The sequence below is a fragment of the Cyprinodon variegatus genome, unplaced genomic scaffold, assembly GCF_000732505.1.
Source record: "Cyprinodon variegatus isolate N-32 unplaced genomic scaffold, C_variegatus-1.0 Scaffold103, whole genome shotgun sequence".
In the NCBI taxonomy this organism is placed as follows: domain Eukaryota; kingdom Metazoa; phylum Chordata; class Actinopteri; order Cyprinodontiformes; family Cyprinodontidae; genus Cyprinodon; species Cyprinodon variegatus.
Genome location: NW_015150556.1, coordinates 1,100,669 through 1,121,306, shown reverse-complemented (window position 1 = coordinate 1,121,306; position 20,638 = coordinate 1,100,669). Strand labels below are relative to the sequence as shown.

General features: G+C 36.5%; 1 long non-coding RNA gene across 1 annotated transcript in view; it reads left to right on the top strand.

The window, feature by feature from the left end:
• The window catches only part of LOC107084543, a 41,075-nt gene that overhangs the window by 7,717 nt on the left and 12,720 nt on the right, over nucleotides 1-20,638 (top strand). Inside the window, exon 2 of the long non-coding RNA XR_001481231.1 lies at nucleotides 6,716-6,812. This is a non-coding gene — a long non-coding RNA (uncharacterized LOC107084543). The remainder of the gene's footprint in view (nucleotides 1-6,715; nucleotides 6,813-20,638) is intronic.

Below are 20,638 nucleotides of genomic sequence, written 5' to 3'. Positions count from 1 at the left end.
TTTTCCTCTACAAGCAGGTTGTCTGGGTATAGTGCTATTTATATATATATATATATATATAGGTTTGCCATGTTTACGGATATGTTTTTTTAATTTTTTTAATTTTCCTGTTTGTGCTAGGTTATATATAGAAACAGTAGACTGTTGATTGGAAGTTTCATCAAATTCAAGAACAATTTCTGGGGGGAAAAAATATATTTTTCTTTCCCACTGAGTGCTTGTCTCCAGCTACGGTTAATGCCGTTGTGTCCAGTTTGACATAGCATGCTTGTTATTCTGATAGAGATTCTGTCAGGGCAAAAGGCTCCATATGAATCTTCATATGTATGTCTCTGCATGCATGTTCCCTTCCTTGGTGTGTTTGTCCATGTGATTAACTGACTTCTGCATTCAGGATAGCCAGTGAGGCTTCTGCAATCATGATGATGAGAGGGAACAATGGCTACTTCTCAGTCATCTTGTCTGTCTGTCTGGGCTGGGCCATGCCCCGCTCTGTTTGTGTATGTGTGCGTCTCCAGGACATGAACTTGAACTTGAGACAGAGCAGCCAGACACCATCTGTGAACTAGGGGTAATGAATTCAGTGCATTCATGGCTGTGGTGCAGACCTAGGCCACCACCACCCATTGATAAGCAGATGACCCCTATAGTCTGAGTTAGCTCTTCATTACTAATAGAATTCAGCACAACCAGCTGGTAGTAGAGGGAATTTATTTTGTCTGTTTTCCCACAGATGAACAGGCAGCTCCCATGCATGTGCATACAGAAAGCTCTCACAGTGCTCTTGTCTTTTGATAATTTTATTAATGCAACAATTTATAGCTTAATGTTATCTTCGTCTCACTATAACTAATTTGTAATAATCTGAAAGCCGTATTTTTTCATCATACCTCTGATTACATACCCACCAACCATGACCTTTGATAACTGACAGTGGCAGCTCAGTATTTCCCTAATAAAGGGTCATAAATGTACGAAGCTTAAACCTCTAACATGCTCGGCACAATGTGAATTCCTGCAGGCCCTCATCCTATTTCTACCCTCTCCTCTTTCAGCTCTAGCTTCTGTCACAATCACAGCCTCACATTCGCACTCTCTCATACACACACAATCGCCTGCATGCACACAGGGACGCATGCGTGCACACACTATAAGGCTTTTCCCTCTGGTTGGTGTCGCCACGGCAACGGTAGGTGAGATCACCTTGCGCATGGCAGCATTGGCCACTGCGAGTGCAGGACAGGTTCCTGGTTTCCTGTGGCTGTTTGGGTGTCTGTTTGTGTCTTACTGGTTTAGCTCGCACACACGCACACACAAACACACACACACACACACACATTGTTGTGCTTGTTAATTAGAATGCTTGTTAACTTTTTACCTGATTCACCTAAACTTCCTATTTTTCATTACACAAACACCAGGCTGGTATTGTATTGAAACAAGCACAGACACCTGGAAGCTGCTGTGTTTTACTGCACTGTGTAGTTTTCATCTATTCATTTCTGCCTGGTTATACACGTGTTCTATACGTAAAATCATTAAATTGTATTTTAAAATCCCCAATTCACATTTAGGAAAGTTTGTAACTCAACCGAGTAATTGTTGTACTATTGCCAAAGTTGGCTTTATGCCAGTTTCATGTATAACAAAAGAGGTTCCAGATCAGAATCCAATGAAATTCTAGAGATTTAAAACTGTTCTGTTGTTTAAAATTTGTTATCATTCACATTTGATTGTATGGGACTGAATTTAAAACTCCCGTTATGGCTGTATTTCACTGGATTAACCTGATTTTAAATTTCTGGTGTTGGTTTTGACTTGTTTGCACTTTAAAGTGGCCCAGTATTTCATATTTTGTGAATATACTCTATAAAGGGAAAGAGGGAGAAAAGAAATTAGTATATTTAAATATAACTGTGTTTTCTGACCTTGGTTGAAAGTGAGAATTCATAATTTGGTTTCATATCCTAATTTGGCTCTCCTGATCCTAAATTCATTAAAAGTCTTCTAACCCGAGCTGTTTTTTTTATTTTTATTTTATAAAAAAAAACACAAATATACAAATGGCTGCATAACTAAGATACTTAAATGTTTATAAAAGGGCAAAAAAAAAGATAAATAACAGTCTGACAATTGTAAATATAAAACGTTTGATTCAGCGCTATGCACTCATAGCTGTACTAAATTTATTCTAGCAGCTTACTTGTACATTTTACGTCTAGCTTTATACCTGCATGATTAAACAGCATCATTGTGACAACAGCTGTGCATAACAAGGCTGCGTGCACAAATGCTATTTTTTGCTCCAGAACTACAAAGCTGGCTGTCAGCAGCTTGTGTTCCAAGATATCTGTGCTTCTGCTTGGCTTTCGATTATGCAAGTGCTGTGCCGGCGCCACAGGACTAGAAGCGAATGAGTACACCGCATGTGAAATTTTCCCCTTCCTTGAAGATGAAAGGGTGTAAATAATGTATTTTGTGTCACTACATTATTCATCCACTATTAATTGGAACAACCTGGCCTTGGTTTTTGCATGCTCTTTGTTTGACAAAATTTTATTTGTTTTAGGTGTTTTTTTTTGTTACGTTGAGGGCTGTGAATCTATATGCAGGGAATATCAAAGTGCATGCAGCTAAATGCAGAAAGTGAGCTCTCATCCTCCTCATCAACAGACTAAACAATATAAGCTTATTAAGTCAACTACAAGGTTTTTTGTAGATAAGTACAAAATCTCTCTTTTTGTCTGAGAAATTTCCTTTTTCTTGTTAAGCATTAAAATTTCAATAATGAATGGGAGGAAGGGCCATTGAAAATTTGAGAAAGCATAAAGCCATAATTACAAGAGCCCCATATTTCTGCTGTTCATGACACTAAGGCCTGCATACAGTCATAATCGTTTGAAAAACATATGCAATGTTGCAATTAAATTATATGGCCGCTTGGACCAGGGAGCCAAAAAAAAGGCATATACAGAATGGTGAGGAGCCGTTGCTATGCTCGCATTAGCATCTGGCCCTTTTATGTAAATTTGATGAGAGAGGACTCATGCATATATGGCAGAAGCTGGGGTATACTCGTCTAATATCCTTATTAGAGAGGGGTGAATTAAATATTTATTAGAGGGGGACCAAGGGTTAGAGAAAGGGAGGGGAGGCAGAGACAGTCCTGTGTTGTTGTGAGGACCTGAGGTGGAGGAAAGGGTAAAAGGAAGGAGGAGATTGGCTTTCTGTACGAGTGTCTCTCTGCCTCAAGGTGCCACCATCTTAAGGCGTTTGGCAGTAGTGAGAGTGTGGGGAGGGTAGACCTAAAATGTCCGCTGGCACACGCACACGCATACACATTAGCGATTGCATTTTTTTTTTCTACTGTATTTGGGTAGAAAAGAGACCCAAAAGGCAATTTCTTTTAGTTACGGACGCCGGAGCTTTGCATGCTTAGAATCTCATTTGCAACCATTAATTCCTTCGATTACGATCCCTGTGTACCAAATCAAGCTTCGTTTAGCTCTTTAATGCTTGCCGCTAATTAAACGACAATGCAGTGCCGGTGATGTCGAAGATGACCTACCGATTATTAATGTTTGCGGAAACAAATTTTTGGTTATCTAAATAATCATTTTTGACCAGAAAATTTGTTAAATGTATTGTTACCATGAAAGTGGGAAAATGAGAGGATAATTCTGAGTTTTTAAAAATGATTTTAACAATGAAATAATAGAGTTTGATGAGTTGCTAAATGTATATATTTATAGCAAAATAGTCATTTTTTCCCCCTCAAACAGTATTAAGTTTCTTTTGAATATAACATGATCTTGACTCTGCCCCACATTGATATTTGCTTCTCATATTTGGGTCAAAAGTCAAGAGTCAAACTTTTAAATTCTGCAATGCAATACAAAAACAAACAAAACATTGCAAAAAAATCTTTATAGCATAAAATACAGAAAATAATCACAATACAGAACTATAAAGTCATTTGCGAATTTAAATTACTTTTAAAATTATTTCAATGATTTTGAGGATAATATTTTCTTTGATGTTAAAACCTGAAAGTTCTGCTTCCAGCATTGTGGAATATCATAATAAAACTAAATGCTCTGTTTAATAGGTGCCAATCCAAGATTAAAGGTAGTTTTCCTCAGGGCACCCCTGGTACCGAGCCACCAAACTCCTACAGTTCTTTAATTCTTAATAAGGGTCTTTTAAATTTTAGATAATGTAATAGATAAGATAATTAGTTTTCAGTTTTTAATACTGTAGACTTTCATTAAATAAAAAAAAACTACTTCCAAGATGCATTATGCATTTTTGGTAATGTTTCATTGTTTTTACAACATTTGTCAAGTGTGCAGATTTTACTTTTACTCAGCAGTTTAAACAAACTAAGCATGAAATGACAAATGACAGCCAGATGAAGCTGTTCATTTTATAAGTGATTGATTCAAGCCGTGTGTTCCCTCATATCTATCTTGGTTTCTTTGGTCCTAAAGAAATCCAAAACACAAGCTGTACCTGACCTGATATCTGTTAATTATAAATATATGGGCCTACAAACACATTCAAAGCAGGCAGAGAACTCTAACACATATAGTTCAGTGAGACACATTAGCTCATATTTTTAAAAAGAAAAATTGGCGTATCTGAGGTTCACCAGTTTAGTTTACGTTGGTATCCATGCATTTATTCAAATGACAGCCTCTATCACATTTGTTGATGTGTATTTCTGAATATAAACGTGTGTTGCTGAGCATATAGTTATTTTCCGTATATACTAAAATTGTCCGGGCATGCATGTGAAATTATCCCTTTTCTTGTACAGTTATCGCTTTGTTAGCCTTTTATTATGCAAGCGTAGTCAATCCCCTCCCCGTTCCCTCTGATGAGTGGTACAGCCCGGCGTGCTGCCAAGGAAGTGAGAATAATTAAACGGCTGTGAGTTTTAGCCTTGCGTTGGCTAATGGATTATTACCGAGAGGAAATGAGACAGGCAGCATGGGGTGAGCTGGGTGGCAAAACAGGGCCTCTGCTCCGGATAATGAAACACTGAAAGCTACCAGGAGTATACGGAGAAGACACACCTCACCCATAAAGAAAGGAGACACTTTTGTTCTATGCCTACTTCCTTTTGTTGTATAGGTATAAAGAAGTGACAAGCTTAGAGATACGCACTAATACAAGTGTACCACTGTAGTAAAGACACATGCGATGCATTTAAAATGCGGCTAATTTTTTCAAGGAAATGTTGATTACATTTGTGCATTTGCACAGTATAATTATGTAGGAATAACAACAATGGAACCCCCCATATCCATATTTCCTCTAATCATCACTATCCCTCCCCCCACTCAGCCACCTTCCTCACATGTCTTCAGAGTGTGGAGGTAGGAAGAGGTGGGTGCTGGAGGGAGATGGGATGAGACAAGCCACACAAACCGCAAAGGGAACAAAGTGAAGGTAAAGGGGGAGGAGTGCCGAATGGTGTCTTAAACTGTGCTGTAGGGATTGAAATACACATATGCACAGTTTTTTTGGCACAAAACCACAAGGATGCTGGAAGATTTGCGAAACAATGCTCAGTAAATACTCTGTCTGGCCTATGATGCTTTTTTGAACCTGGTGTGTGGTGAAATAAAAACATAAAAATGAATCACTTAATTCAAAGGACTCTTGTGGTGCTTTGTTATTCTCTACTGACTTATACGATGCTGAGATTGTGTTTGTGCTACTGTGGGTTTGTCATGATGGAAGTAGGCTGACAGCTCTAATAAAATGTGGCATCTGTCAATTTGATACTGACATATCAAAGGTTCCACACGATCAGCAGGGACAGAGAAACAAGCTGCATATGCTTCAGAACTGTATATTTTTCAAAAGTCTTAACCTATAAGGATAAGAGTAACCTCATCTATGTATGAAGAAAACAAAAGCAATTTTAAATTGTATTTTAAAGTATAAATGTTGTATGTTGTTATTAGCATGCGTTGGCCAAAATGACTTCATGGCATTTGTGAACATCAGTGGTGATGCCTGAAGTCAGGACAAAATTAGTTCCTACAAAATGTCTAACACTAATGCTGTTGGCTGGTGTTAATCTTACACACACTATGAAATCAATAGTAAATCAATATATAGAATTTAAACTACAATGAGAAATTTTTTTCCAATCAAGTGAGCATTTCAAACTATAAACGAATCTTCTATTTCTTCTTGGATGTATAAGGGATTGGACAGGGTTTGGTAATCTTTACAAAGAATTTACTCACACACAAAAAATTCCTTAGAATTAGTTTGAAAAAAATGTAGCTTATCAACTTTTTACCCATAAGTCTACATTCTAGAAACAGCAACAGAACATTTACCATGATTCCATGTGTAATAGTTTTGGAATAATACTATTAATATATTATTACTTATAATATTATATTTTCAGGTTGAGTGTAATGATATATCTTTGTGAAAAAATTTATGATATTCAGGATATTCCTAATTTCTGGAGATATCCTTGGTATGAAATACAAATTTGAGGCAAAATGGAAAGGGTGAGAGGACATTTGCAAAAAGTTCCTCAGAGTAAAGTTAGCAAATACTCCTATGTTGGTTTGAATCTGTATGAGTAAAAACTAGTTAACTGTTATTGTCAATAAAGGAGCTTTTCAGAAGCTAAATGTAAACATACTTAGCATCATTTCTTCCTTTGTGTACTTTGTTGATGCAGTCATGGCGAAAAGGCAGCAACTGCTCGCTGCACGAAGCAGGGAGAGGAATCCATCACAGGATCTCAGGGATTTTGCTCTTCACTGAACCAGAGTAAGGTAAGATTTGGCTGACGAACATGTGTGTGTATGTTGCTTACCTTTGTGTGCATATTTTTAACCAACACTTTGAGACCCAAATTTGCTTACATACAGAGACCCCATTTACTTTTTCTTTTCTGTAATTGTTTGGCACTACAGCAGCAAAACTTTTAATGACTGCAATAAGCAATTAAAAATATAACATCTGAGAAAATTCACATAAATATGAATGTTTGTCAAAATATGTTGAAATAACAGCATTTGATGATGAGCTAGGATCCAGTTTGTTTCAATGGCTTCTGGTCAGTTTGCTTATAGATTCACCAATTTCATTTGCTGTATTTTAGCCAATGTAAATCAGCTTTCAGTTTTAAGTGTATTTTAATGAGTCCTCACTGGTACTCTGCATATATGATCCTCCTAAAATCGCCCTTAAATTTATGTGTAATTACATTTAGGGGGGAAAAAAATAAGTAAAGCTCAATTAGACTGATTATTGTCCCTTTGACCTTTTTTTTTCGTGAGGATAGACACTAGAATTTGACTTGAGTGTATCCCTGTTCATGTCAATTTAACATAAGCAACATTAGCAGTTAGCTATGGTTTGTTTACAATAGAATAGGTAAAAAGTTAGACGAGCACCAACACTTTTGACTCCCTTTAGGACAGTCCCTGATTGTCGGAATTGGCAATTTTGGGGAAGTAGAAATGGGTGAAATGGAAGCAAGCTAATGTTAGCACCCCTCCATGAAATATGTTAATCCTGCAGGAGGGGCAACGTCACACATTGTAAAAAGCACATTTGAAGGCCTTTCTGGTTGGAACAAAGAGCCCACAGAATAACAAACCGAGGCTGCCTTCACATTCTGGAGTTTTTGGCAGTTTTTACTGAAGCCCAATCCCAAAACACAAATTAATATTTAGATTTATCTTTTTGGATGATGTATCTTTTAAGAATTTTTTTTTTTTAGATTTATGCAACTAAATATTTGCAGAAATACGTAAATATCCAAATATACATATATATTAGATTTCACACTATTTTGCAGGATTTTGCTTTTTACCCTACTTTTATTTTGTTTCTGATCCCCATTTGGACCTGCTGGCTCTAGATTAAACCATATAACTATACGTGGCTTGCTGTATATATTGTTTTGAGTCATATATCTACATTTCCAAACATCAGACACTATGAACAGAGAGCAGAGCACTGCTTTAAATATCCATTATGTAGCCTAAAAAAAATCAAGTACAAAACTGTTAAAACAGAGAAGCAAAGTGACCAGCAACACCATCTGTTCTGTGAGTCTTTGCCAAGGTGTGCTTGTTTGACATCAATAAACGAATCCATGTATGCTGAACAAAGGCATGGATGCTAATTGTTGGCAGGAGGATATATTTAACTCAAGAGACCCAATCCTGGAGCTAGAGGGTATGTTGTAAATACCTTCATTTTTTTTTTTTTGTATTTCAACATCACAATTAAACACAAACCGCACATTTAACCTAGACATCCTTTTATTCATGTCATTTACTCTTAATATCCATACAACTTCTCTATCATCCTAGGCAGCGCTTACTTTGCATGTAGAACACAAACAATTATTTTGACATTTCACCAGAAATAGAAGTGCCATTTTACGAGTTAAAAATGTTAAGCATTATAATGAGTGTATAATTATTTCAAATAGAGAAAAAAGGCAAAAGAATTCCGTATAACCTGCCACAAGTATTTCAGATCCTTTTCTTTGAAATTCTTTTCTTTTTATTTAACTCAGAGACCTCTTGAGGTACGTACTCACATTCGGTGATGGGATTGGAGAGAAGCGATGCTGCAAAATATATATTTATATATTTACATATAGATTCAGAATCCCACTTATAAAAAAGTAAAATGACTGCAAGGTGAAAAAAGGCTGATTAGGTGAGGTTGTATGTCAGCGCCCTTGGGCCCTAGTGTACTATAGTTTAACTGCCTTTAATTACTCCCAAAACTTATTCACTTTTTGTGAAGTTCTCAGAAGGTCCAATTAGGAAAGAATGCAAAGTAAAACAGTAGAAAAAGATTTTCGCAATCTATCCTGTTTCACAGAGAAAAACCCTGTGGATCATTCAATTTAAAGGTATTTGACATGACTGATTTCAAAGCCTATACTGACATTTCAGAAACCCATCTTATGACTTCAGTTAAAAGTTAGTCATAGAGGCAAAACCAGAACATTGATATAAGAAGTGAATGCATTTGTTACAGTTTACATATTAGCTCTGCAAAAAAAATTAAAAATCCTTAATGACATTAGTCAAATAAAAATGTTTATTTTAAAAAATGTCCTTTTAATTGTATCTTCAATAGCTAACTCCAACTGTAATTCTCAGTACAGAATGAAAACAAGGCAGATAATTCCTGGTTTTCAAATCCTGTTTAAAAGAATATGTTTTGGTAATATTTTTAATAATAATAACAAACATAACACCTATGTGAACCATCATGGTTAACTGGTACTAGTGCTTGCCCAGGACCAGCCTTTAATGTTACCAAGTGGGAAGTACCAATAGTGGCTATTATAGACAGGTTTTTATCTTTTGTTTTCAACTTTAAACTTGAACTAGTTTTGTTAGGAACTTAGGAACTGGAGGTGGTTTGGAATACCATGTGTGTAACTCCAGTGTTATTTTTGTTTTTGATCGAGCAGATTTCAGGCAAAAAAAAGAGGAAAGAAAACAAACATTGACACCAAAGCCTAAGCCATACTAAGAAGTTAGACCAGTATTGCAATGATAAGAGATCTATTTCTCTGAGCTTATTCTTGTTTCATCCCTCACAGAATTCGAATCAGTTATTGCACAATACAGAACTGCAGTTTTAGACTGTATTCAACCTCATTCATTAAAATTATTTTACACTTAGTCCTTAAACATACCTGGCCTTTCTACATTCTAATTCTATTTGTAATCTCTAGTAGTACAATTTAGAGATGTTGTTGTATTTGTAATTATGACATGCTGACAAACATCTCCTTGTCAAAAAAAGAATCCTACTAAATTGCCTAGTGATGTAAAAGCTTATCCTTGCAGAGATATAGAGTTAAATGGTTTGATTTGTGTTGTTAAAGCATCACATTGAACTTCAGCTTCAGTGCATAAATATGTATTAAATTCAGTGAACTGAGATGGGATCAACATTCACTTACTGAGATGTTAAGGTTATGTTAACAAAATGGTCCTGAGTTTGCACACTGGATGAAGAAAACCAAAGTAGGTATTTTATAGAAAAAGTTAGAACTGTCTCTAGCTAAAGCAGGATTAGCATCTTTACAACTCTGCTAAGAATCAAATTAGGCACTGCTGCTTAAAGACCTCATTACAAACACATACTAACAGTCATTATAATCCATACAATATGGATTATATTTCTGTTTACTAAAGACCAAACATTCAGTTCCTTCAATCAGGTAAAGTGACTATATTCACTGAGACCAAATTCATATTTTACATGAAACCCCCTTGTAATACAAACTTTGGAACCCATAATCCACACAGATGGGCAAACAATCTTCACAGGGAATATACCTCATTGAGTTCCTCATCTCCTTTGGTCTTTTATTTTACTTGCAGAATCAATAAATGGTTCATGAAGTAAACTCTGTGGAACATTTTGATAATAAAATGCCTTAAAGAAAACTATGGCATTGGAAATGTTTTGCATTAGAATTAGAAATGCCTTGCATACAGCTCAGGGATTTACTTTTTCTAGCAATCTTTTTAATGTATTATTTTTTGTGTGTGTGTATTTTATATACATTTGCATATGAAACATATTACATCATAAATTCTAAAACTCAAGGGATACAAAAATATTTGGACTGTAAATTGTTCTTTAGTCGTCTATAACCAGTAATAAAACCAAATCATGTTTACTTCATATAGCTGCTCATAATATATTTATTCATTTTATTTACAGTTGTAATCTATCAGACATGCATATGGGCGCTAAGGCCGCTTACGGTTAGGGTACTATTGGGAGCACGTCTTTATAATGAGACCCTCAAATTATTAATATAAACCCCCTAACACTCGAACTGGCAGACTCCTAAGCCAGCAGTGGTAGTTAACAGTTATTAATAAAATGATCTGCATATGTCTGAAAAACTACGGCAGGCTAATATCCATACTTGATGCCTGCATAGTGTCTGATCTACAGCGATTAAACAACAAAGAATTAAAATATGCCCTAAATGTTTTATACAAAAGATAAAAGCCTTTGAATTGATTCTCCCAAAAGGCTTCTGCTGGATTACATGATACAAAAAGCAAACACTTTTAATGCTTAAAAAATCCCATCAACTATCTACAAAAATATTGCAAATTATGTGAAAGGGTTTTATGAGTATTTTCATTTCAAATTATAATTCTCCTATGTCATATTTTTGAAATAATTCCATATTTTATCCTTAGAAGCCATTCAAAGCATCACAGGCACTAATGCATCAAAACTACAATTTGTATTTTCTTTCTGCACCATATTTCCGCACTGTAATATACATATTTTTTTCATTAAACCAGTGTTTAATTATATATTATTTTTACATTTTATATTCAACGAGCGTTGCCTTGGATGCATAACAGAAATCCATAGGGAGGGTTTTTCCTGCATCATCCTACAGTCAGAACAAAGGATATGCACATGCTGAAAATCATGCAAATACATGCAAATTGCCGGGGGCGAGAAATAGCAGTGTGTGTGGTAGGAAAGGAGTTTGTACGAGTAGAGAGGAATACAAAGGACTCCACATGATTGTTGGTTAGATCTGTTTACCCACAATGCCTAAGGAATATGGACCTCTGCATCTCTATTACTTTATTTATTCTTTGTTAAGGATCATTCTATTTATTATGATGCAAGAAAGGGCACAGTAGGAAGACTCCTAAATGTGGTAAATGCAAATGTGACAGACAATACCTGAAAACAGCACTCAGCTTAGACAGAGTGTGCATATTCGTAAGGATGATGCAATATTTTGATGGCACCGCCCCAGTGGAATGCAGAGCTGATATTAGCGACACACGCTTATAACAAACGCAGCTCACATTTTCGCCTTCATAGTGAAAAAATGAAAAAAACATTATTACGCATGACATTTGCATGCAATAATCAAAACGATCAGGTTATTGCACATTTTTTTTATCATGTTCTAAAAAAGAATAATATGCCTATCCTTAATGCTTAGACAAACTCAGAATATCAAATTTAAAGCCCTCATAGGATTACTACATTATTTCAGAATGGCTCATATGCATGCAATCTAAAAAATGGTAGCTTGGATGTTTTCTTTAATATGTCTTAGATAAAGCATTCATTACAGTTTTTCCTTACAAATCCCCAAATATATAAAAAAAACAAAGTGCATGCTCTTTACGTAGAACTGAGTCCAAGAATTGAGACACACATTCTTGTTCGGAATATTAATAAATTAGCATCTTACAAATATAACAAGCAGAGTCTTACACTTTGCAGTTTGTCTAAAACTTCATACAAAAAAACCGACATAAATAAAAATTTCAATAAACAACCTCTTTTGGTGGCCCATATGCACAAAAGCTCTCACACACACACCAACACACACCCACACACACACACACACACACACACACACACACACAGAGAACCTGCAGACACAATATAATAGAGGAGAAAAGGGGGGAAGGCGCTCTCAGACAGACATTCGCAATTGTGCATAATAATGTTAGCATTCCTGCATGTCTAATGCAGGCGATATTTAGACAGACACTAGCTGGTCTGCTGGCCTGCTGCACGTTCTGTTGGTGTGTGTGTGTGTGTGTTCCTGCATGTGTGTTAGACTAAGTGCAGGTCTAAACGGCAGGGGAACATAATGATGTATTAATTGTAGCCTGAATTCAGTCAGGGTGTTCAAAGCTTCTTGCTAAGGTTACTAACAGGCTTTCATTGAGATTGTTAATATTGGTGCGAGCTCACGTTTCACTTTTATGGGGGTTGTTTGCTAAAGTGCAGCAATAGCTGCGCAGATCTGTCGATAATAAAAAAAAAAGTTTAAACAAAATAATTATATGATAGTAATACCAAAAATGTTGGTATGATGCAATGGTAAATATGAAACATTTTTTCAGAGCTTTACATAGATTTAAAGACATATCTGAATATATGGCACTATTCAAGAAAACAGCAAACAAATAGAGAGGCAATGGCAAAGCATTCATTGTAAATTATTGTATTCAGTAGATGGGAAGTGATAATTTGAATCTGTTGAACACTAACAAACCCGCTACGTTTTTTCCAAGGTTCTTCCGAATAGAAATGCTCAAACAAGAGGGAGAAAATATGAAAATGGAGTCTCTATAAGGGATGCAAACAAAGAGGGACAGACAGCATAATATTCTGACAAGGACAGGCAGAAGATGAAGCTCATTTTTTCGTGGGCACCCAGTGGCGTCTGCATTGCAGATCGCTGAAATCCCCCTCGAATGCGTCCCTGGGCTTAAAGGGGTGGGGGGGTGTTAGCGTGGAGATGGGTGAATGAGGGGATGAGTTTCGGCTATGTCTGCTGTGGTACAGAGTTTTTTTTTTTTTTTTTTCCTTCCCCCCACCTAAATATATTTTTTTCTGTTTCCATCAAATGTCAAGTTAATTTCCTGGGTGCTATGAGGGATGTGTCCTACCCCCTCAGTACGTGTGGCACAGCACTGGATTGTAGCGTTGTGCTATGCATCTCAGTCTGCTTTTCATGTGTGTGTGTACATGTGTGTGTTTATGTGTCTCTAAGTTTATGAAAGGGTGAATAGAGAAAGAAATAAAGGGGGAGAGAGCATTATCGAGTTGGATGGTCATGCATATGTACCTATGTGTGTTGTTATGGTTACAAAAATATGATAGAGTTAATAATGGTTACATTTGGCTATGGTGATGTAGCTATCCTCATTTGTAAATTTCTATGCATGCCTTTTGGTGGAACGTCTCATTTGAATGCCATGAAAGAGAACCAAAACATACCACAGCATCATGATATCCAAAAGGGCCTCTGGTCCAGCTTTTCCAACGCAAAAAGTTTAGATCAGGGATATTAAACTGTATATTGTGCAAACTGACAAAAATGATCTTAGCTTAGTTAAAGCATATTTCTCTATTTACGGTATGTTTTTTCATATTAAATTGATGGTGCAAGTTGATGCCATTATGCATCTAAAACTATATTTACTTCATTTATATTGCTTGTTTTTATTGATAATCCTCATATATTTTGGTGGACTACTGTATTTCATGTCTTCTACCTAAAAAAGGCTTACCTATTATTAAGTATTTTCTATCCAGTTTTTTTTAGAAGATTTTTTGTTGCTGTTTAAATGCAGACATAATACTACATTCAGTGCCTTGTTGGGCCTTTTGGAAAGCTGAATTCTGCATCCATCTACCCTAGACTTCAGGACAGGCTCCTGAAGTTTGAATATTTCTTGGACATGGATATCCTTTAATGACCCTGATATTACTTTAATACTCAGTATTTTTTCCAACTTCTGCTAACATTTAACATGACAATTGTCTTTTTAAAAATATCTTCACTATTAATTGTTTTTTTTTTCACTGTATTTTTTCTTTTTTTTTTTTTATTATGTCAACTTCACAAAAATTAACTAAAGGTGGTTTATTTAGGGGCTTTGTCCAGTTGGAATTTGAAGCCCCGCCTCAGTCTCAAGTCTTTTTGAGCTTGTAACTAGTTGTTTTGCAGGATTGCCTTGTGTATAGCTCTATCCAGCTCTCCCTCTGACTTCGGCCATCTGGAAAAGCGTATGCCCACAGCATGATGCTGCCATCACCATACATTATTTTTGTAACCCTGCTTTTAACTTATTCCACAAGTATTATCCCTGACCTGCTTGGTCTTTAAGCTGTTTTTGAAATAATATTGGCTAACAAACTTCTGCAGACTGTATACAGTAGAGTTTTCTAATCTTTACACATAAAATATTGTGAAAACCATTTTACCATTCTACTATTTTCAAAATGATGAACTGCTTTGTGCTGATCTAGATAATCTCAATGAAATTGTTACGAGAATAAGGTTACAGGACAAAATAAAATATGTTTGCAAGGTATGTCTGTTACAGGTTAACATTCTTTTTTGTCCATCAAAGTGTAAAAAGTGATTTTGCAGAGAAAGGGATTTCCATTCTGCCAGTCGTGCTTACGCTGATGTATGCTCCTGCCCCACAAATGTCACATCCCATAACCCAGAAAAATTACACCAGTCCCACCTAATTACGCATATTCATGCTGCTGTTTTGCATATAGTGCTGGTTGCATATGTCTGTCACAGAATGTGGAGCAGGAGGATGTGGCTGAGTGAAAACGCTTTCAATCCACTGATTCAGAATGTCTCTGCCACCACCATCAGCGCAATAACAGAGCCACCATTTTTTATTATTGTTATTTCAGATCATTATTGAACAAAAGTGTGTTGTTATTTCATACAGTCAGACATTTTTTCACTGCCTGCAGCATTTTAAAACCCAAGTGGGACTTTCTGATAATAAGTCAGCCTAGTTCTATATCATGAAGGACATTTAAAAATAGTTTAGATTTAGAAAATGATCCTGGTTTGACATTTGTGTCACACCTTCTCTGTTTCTCCTTGGATTGACTGGATCTCTGTTTCTTTAATCCAACTTCTGTTCTAAATCAGATTCTTTTGTTGATGAATATGCAAATCTGAGGGAAGCAGAGACCAGTGACTAAAAGCAGTAGGAGTTATGACTGAACAGGGCAAGGAAACTGGATGAGTCTAATCTCAAGCTTATTGCAGCACTCACAAGACAGACCTAATCAGCCTTTGGCCCAGCTGTGGTAAAGATGGGATGGCTCACAGTTCCGGATAAAGAGCAGCTGTTTCCGCACAGATTTCCAAATGCATTCAACAACACAAGCATTGTCCTGCTAGCTCTCATTAGGGGACAAACGAGACGTGGTGACAAGAAAAAGTCACCAAAGATGGGAAGTGAAAAGAAAAGGGAGCAAGAAAAAGTAGGAGGATGTGTAAAGGAAGATATTTTTTGGAGAAAATAGAAGCTTGTGGGAACCTGGGAGGTCTAGAAGATGGGGTAGTTATAGTAGAAGAAAGGAGTAGTAAAGGGAAACAGTGAAAGGCACTTTTTCTGAAGCCAATCTCTTTTGCCATTCTTTGAATTCAACCTCTTCCAACTTTTTCCTTCTCCCTCCAATTCACCTATCTGAAACGTGTTTCACCAATCTTTCCCTATCATCTCTACATCGATGATCCCTTCCTTTACCATTTATTTCACCAATGTATTGCATCCCTCTTATTTTCCCTTTGTTGCATTCTTTCAAAGCAGCTAAGATATTTTGCCTGTCATAGCATCTTTGTATCACATTTCCCTTCCAGCCCCACAGAGAAGGAAGCAAAACATGGGATAGAAAGAAGAAAACAGAGGAGAAAAGCAAAACAAAGAGGAAAGCTCATGCTCCGTTTTGCTGTAATAAACATGGGCACAGGATGCTCACAACAGAATACATTACGTTGTTGTCAGTGGCACTTAATTAGCAAGGAGCACACCATGGTGCACCATCTTTGCTGAATGGCTACTGGGGTTTTTCACAACCCAAAAAGAAAACACAGGAATTCCCTTGGATCAAGCTTTTTTTCCCACCCTGCATGCCCAATGGCCATAAAGAATTTTATTTTGGCTTTCGGTGTTAAAAAGGGCCAGGTCTGAATTTGAATTTTCGTTACTATTCTCTCATTACACAGGTGAGCTCACAATAAAATGACCTGGCCTGCAGTTATATACTTAACTGAAACTATGTAAAAAGGAACAGTGATACAATCACAGCTTATTCACACAATTTTGTCCCCACGCAGTTGTACCTAAAATAAAAACTATACAGTAATAACACACTAGGAGTGGGCTATGCATACGGAAAGCTATCGCAATGTATCTCTGAGTGACACTGACAATCACGTACAAAATTGTCACTAAGGTTCTATCAGCATATCATACAGCAAGCTGGCTGAAATTCCTTCACCCTTTTCCCCCTCCATGTCTACTTCCTTCTTTTTCTGTCATCTGGAGAAATAGTTTCAGATAATAGCAGCAATCTTTATTGTGAGAAATGGCAAGGAATGTATCTGCCTTAACACAGACTCAAACCACTGCCGTCTGTGATGCCTTCTACTAAGGAACATTGCTATGATTCCAGTCAGAAACTGAAAATGGGGAAAACAATAAGAAATGAAGGCCCTTGGGGAGGAAAGAAAATTATTAAGTTTGTGTGTGTTTGCGTGTGTGTTCGCATAGACAATGCCTACTAAGAAAAAACATGGTCTGATGTTTGATTTTAGTGGTTCTCTAGTTGTTGTTTATGTCTATAGGCCAAAAAAAGCAACAAGCTGTGGCAGATATATAATAGAGAGTGCTGCAGCGGGCATTGCTGTGTTTTGATGTGGGCAAGGTTAGGGTGGATTGATTTATTGATTTATTGATTGATTTATTGATTGATTGATTTTAGTTTTGCAATGGACATTGGGTTCTATGTTTAGTTTCTGGGGGATTTATTATTAAACATGAAAGGAAAGTGGTAAGGAACCATACATTTACATACTTCCGTTTGCCATCACTTTGCCGCTGCTACTCCTAAATTTACCTACTTTTGGACAAAAAAAGTATTTTTTTCCCCCATTCTATAGAGTTTGAGGCAGAAAGCTACTTTGAAGTCTGAAACACATCGTCCTCTGGCTTTGTATAATGCCAGATATGTGCAGATATGTTGCTTTGATAAACAATATTGAATAAGATACAGAGGACTAAAATTATCACAGTCATTTATCTTTTTGGACATTATACAGAAACAACACAAAGCAATCAGAACAAAATGAAATTGTGGGTTTATGGAAAGGAATCTAAGCTTATCTTCTTTTTCTCTTTACGTAATCATTGCAGGTGGTCAAGGTTTTCTACTGCCTCTTTATCTCTTTTTCCTTGATCATCTTTGCTATGTCACTGCTGGGTCCCTGCGTACAGGTAGTCCCGCTGCTGACATTTGTGTCCAAGCAGAAGCTGGTGGCATGGCCTTTAACACCCCTTGCTGGTTCTCCCCCGCCCATAGTACCCCCTACCAGCAAGTTCGCTTCATCTGTGTGTGTTGCATTTGTATGTGAGTATAAGCAAGCCTTACGACCACTTTATTTGGACTTCTGTTTGTGTATACAACCTTTCTGCTGGCTGGCCTTCTTGCAGGGTGGAAGGACCGCATAAGATTGTTTGAATGATCATAGCTTACTCACATAAAATTCAAATATGATGTTTGGAAAGAAATGTGCATTCTGAAAATGTTTAACTGTCATTGCAGTGCCCATATTTTGTTATATTTAGTGGTTTCAGTGATTGCTTAGAAAATAATCAAATAATATTCAAACTTTCGCATTTTTTCATTGTCCATAAAGCTCTGGGGTAAAGCTTTTTCAGAATGTTTTTATTTTTTCTTTCAAAAATATATTAAAAAAAAAAAAAAAAAAAAAAGGCTACCATCTGCCTCCAACAGCCCAGTGCTAGGATGGTTACCTTTTCGAAAGATGTGGATGATGTTTAAAATGGTCTGGTATGCATGTAAGTTATTCCTAAATAGAAGATTTTGGGGACTATCAGTATTCTGGCTGAGAGTTTAGTCATATATTAAGGACAGATGAAATTCTTTAAGGCCATAGCATCTTAAAGAGGGTCTATTTGGTAAAAAGCAATAATACACCCGATAATGTAACACAAACCTTCTCAATAAGAGCCTTAACAAATAGATAGCATGACTGGATCCAAAACAAACCATTAAATTCAAGCAGCATTTAAACACAAGTCCCTTAAGCTGTGGGTGCAGACTGCAATTAGCCAGTGGTATTACCTTAAAAGGAACACGTGTCAAATGAGTTAATATTAAGTTGAAAGCATATTTTTATGTAAATAAAAGCATGATTTTTTTCTGTGAAGCTATTGTAATTCAAACTCATAAGGAAAACCAATAATATGACTTCCCTGATAAGGATGTTGAGGCAAGCTCCAATGAGCTTGTTTATTCTTGATTTTATTTTTGAAGCCCATGAACATACCACATTTATCTAATCCAACACTAAAACATAAACGCAAAGACTCTGTCCTACCAGCATACTGTTCAAGAAGGTGAAGAGTTCTGTCCCATGAATTCTAACAAATTTTAACATCATAATAAGAAACAAAAATTCTTTTTTAAAAAGCCTGTAAAAAATCTGGGTTATACTACTTAGGGAGTGTCATTATTATTCACAATTAACTTAGTTATTTGAAAATATAAACTGTATCATTTGTAGTCCAGCTAGAGAGAAGGAAGCTACTGCCCCAAAAAAGCAACACAAAATGATTGATTATATTTAGCAAATATACTCCATAGCCAAAGGCTGGCATTTTTGAAGACATGTCCTGTGATCTGACTAAACTAAAAATAAAGGTGCTTGGTCTGGTTGTCATGATGAACATTTTAAATATTTGGAGGAAAAATGGGCAACTTGCAAGCTATAGAAAGCAATCAAAACAAACAAATAACAAATAAAGACATCATCCCAAAAGCTAAAGCCTGTGCAACTCTTCCAAATGTAAAAGTCTAGGTGTGGAGCTGGCCATCACAAAGCTCTGATCTCAGTCTCATAAAAAATTTGTTGCTAGAGCTAAAAAAGAATTTGTGATCAAGGAAGCCTACAAATCATTCTCTTTTAAACCAATTCTCCCCAAAGGATTGGGTCAAAATTAAACAAAACTGTTGTAAAAACCTCGTAGAAAGATATCTGAAAAGCTATTTATAATAAATATTGAATGAAAACATACGGTATGTAATAAAAAGGTCCACAGGAATGATAAAAAATATCCCACAAAATGTTGCAATTAGAAATCAGTTTAGCCATTTTAACTTAACTAAAAAAGGACACCTTTCACATTTTACAGTGTACATAAAGATTTGATTTCAACTTAACTGAATAGTATATTCCAACTATTCAGACATTTGTGGATGACTGATGATCATTTCAGTTGTGCTCATGATTGAAAATTCGTATACATCTGGAGTTTCTTATCTAAACAAAATACAACAAAAAATAAAATAAAATCTATTGCCTGGGTGTTGCTCTTTGCTAACAAACACACACATATCAAATCCACAGACATGCCTACCGTCCCTGCAGCCATGGGAATGGAGAATGCTGAGGTTCAAGGTCATTTCTAGTGTTCTGCACCCTGGGGCGCTCCATTGTTAGTGCAGCACATCCTTCAGCTTACCCATGTTCTCGAATGCACAAACAAGACATTGTGGGCAGGCACTCATTCCAAACACAGTATTTAAAAGAGCACACATTGAAAGACACAGAAAAGCGCCTGTCAGCTGTGAAAATGACACTACATCAGATAAAGATAACACATACAAGTGCAAACACAGGGCAGAGACAAATTATCTATGTTTATTTCTGTACAGCAATCCATATTTGATTGCAAGTGTTACTGTTGGCCTTTAAACCATTACTTGCATATGTGAGTTTTGTTAGGTGGCAGAAATGATAGAGGAAGAGATTTTAGACTGGTAAAAGAAGGGTTGGAGCCGCAGTGGGTTTGATTAGCCCCTTTGTTGGCGGTCCGGTAAGCTTCATTGGTTCCAATGAATAGGTTCCTAATGAACCCAGCCAAGCTTGGACTAAACTTTGTGCTGAAGACAAACTAAGTTATGGTGGTCTGGCCAAGCGCTGGGTGTGAACCGACTGATGTACAACGCCTGGACATATGGTCCCCCA